Below are 2,549 nucleotides of genomic sequence, written 5' to 3' on the forward strand. Positions count from 1 at the left end.
TTCCAGGACAGGAACCAAAAAGCTATGGAGAAACCCTGTCTCAAAAAATCCAAAATAAATAAATAAATAAATAAATAAATAAATAAATGGTTTGTGGTTCTCATGATCTGCAATTCTGTATTCTTATTCATAAAATATCCTTCATCATAGCTTCCTATTCTTGATGAATCACCTCATGTACTTTTCATTTGTTTATAATTGTTTGGTTGGCATTTATATCTATGTCTGCATACCCAGAAATATTTGAGGGGTATTGTGAACAATGAAATTTGATTTTGTTCCTATTCCCCTTCACATTTTCTTTATGCTGTTTATGTCACAAATGCCAGAAGTGCCACTGTGGTTGGAATGTAACGTGTTTCCACTGTGGCACTGTTTGGGACGGTTATAGAGCATTTAGGAGGTGGATTCTTGCTACACGAGTATGCTACCGTGGGAGGGCTTTGGGATTCTATACTCTGTCTCTTTCCTGTTCTCTTTCTGCTTCTCACTTTTGTGTAGCCTCCTGCGTCTGCTACCATGCCTTGCCATGATGGACTGCAGCCCTTCTACAACTGTAAGGCAATATAAACCCTTCCTCTTTCAACTTGCTTTTGTCGAGGTACCATAGCAACAGAAAAGAAATGAAAGCAGAAATTTGTATCAAAAGATGGGCAATTTCTGTGGTAAGCAATTGCTCTTTATGCCTTTGTTTTGTGGGAGTAATGTGGAAGATTTTGGAACTTTGAGCTGGAAAAGAGCTGAATGCTGTAAGCAGAGCTTAAGTTGGGGCTATCCTAGTAGGAACTTGGAAGATAGGAGGGCTAAGAGGAACACAGAGAGTGCAGGCAAAGCTCATGAGAAGCAAGGACTCATCAGGAATGGGGCAAGGGGCACTTGTGTGATTTTGATTACAGAATTGCGTCCACTCTGCCCATGTCCTGAGAATTTGCAAGAGGCTGCATTAAGAAATAATAGACGGATTCTTTTGGTAGAGGAGATTTTAAGGCAATGTAACATTCAGTTTGCACAGTTTGTTGAGAATGATTACACATGTTTACAATGAAAAAGAATGAGTGGGGCAAAAACATATAAAATGTGCAGTTTGCAGAGTTAAAGAACACTAGGAAGGAGTTAAAGGGATTTGTCACCGGTTCTGCATGGGGAATAGCAAGAAAGGTGTTCTGACCTCATTCACCAAAGGCTCCAACTCACAACAGGAGAGCGTACAAGGGATTTCCTGCTCCCGGAATGTCAGACCCTAGAGGAGTGGTTCTCAACCTGTGGGTTGCAACCTCTTTAGGGGTTGAACAACATTTTCACAGGGGTCAGACATCCTGTATATCAGATACTTACATTATGGCTTATAACTATAGCAAACTAAAGTTATAAAGAAGCAGTGAAAACATTTTATGGTTAAGGGTCACCACAACATGATGAACTACATTAAAGGTTACAGCATTAGGAAGTATGAGAACCACTGCCCAAAGGTTTTTTGTTTTGTTTTTTAGCTCTGGCACGCAGAGGTTATTGTAACTGCGTTCCAAAGGGACTATATTCTATTTTAGCTGGAAGCAGAACTTGGGAGTGTTAGCCACGTTGTACTGGTTTGGGGGGGCCTGCATGACAGATACAGGATTGAGGGGATCGTGGATTCGTCTCCCATGGTTTCAACCTTTGAGGCTAGGCAATGTGTGGCAGGGTTGGCATACCTACATGAAGGCCTTCAGGGACTATTGGGTGACAATGAAGCCCAAGTTAGGATGGAGTGATGGAGACATAAAGATGTTGAATATGCCAGAGTCAAGGGATACCTGCCAAGGAGGGCTAAATACAGAAGTACAAGTTGCCCTGGACAGAGATCTTACTGCAGGAAGCACATATGTAGGGGTGGAGTCACCTCAGCCCTATGAAACTAAAGCTCTAGATACGGCACATGGAGATACAGGGCTTTTGTGTCCTTGCTGGGTTTTGCTCTTACTTTGGGCCAATCTATCCTCACTATGTTCTCATTCCTCCATTTTGGAATGGAAATGTATGCTTTGTGCCATTGTTAAATTAGAAGAGTGAAACTGATTTAAATTTACAGGGAGTTGCACTTAGGAGACTACCCTGAGTCTAAGAGGAGTCTAAGACTCTTCTAAGATGAGACCTTTAAACATTGGTATAATTATTAAAGTCTCTGGGTGATGGAGGAAGGTCATTGGTTAATTATAATACAGAAACTGCTTGGGCTCATAGGTTAAAACATAGGTGGGTGGAGTAAACAGAACAGAATGCTGAGAGGAAGAGGAAGTGAACTCAGACTCGACAGCTCTGCTCTCTGGAGCAGAGAGGCCATGCTCCCCTCTCCTGGGCAGACACACGCGATGAAGCAAGCTGCCAGGTCAGACATGCTGAATCTTTCCCAGTAAGACCGGTGTTACACAGATTATTAGAGATGGGTTGATTGGGATATGAGAATCAGCCTGTAAGGGCTAGAGTTAATGGGCCAAGCAGTGTTTAGTGAATACAATTTGTGTGTTGTTATTTCGGGGCATAAGCTAGCCAGGCAGCTGGGGTTCTGGGGA

The 2,549-nt window shown here is 42.4% G+C and overlaps 1 protein-coding gene across 9 annotated transcripts in view; it reads right to left on the bottom strand.

Moving 5' to 3' along the window:
* Positions 1-2,549, bottom strand: part of Stxbp5l (syntaxin binding protein 5 like) — a 250,576-nt gene that overhangs the window by 70,246 nt on the left and 177,781 nt on the right. The gene's annotated exons all lie outside the window — the stretch shown is intronic.

This window comes from Microtus ochrogaster, chromosome 2, assembly GCF_000317375.1.
Source record: "Microtus ochrogaster isolate Prairie Vole_2 chromosome 2, MicOch1.0, whole genome shotgun sequence".
Lineage (NCBI taxonomy): Eukaryota > Metazoa > Chordata > Mammalia > Rodentia > Cricetidae > Microtus > Microtus ochrogaster.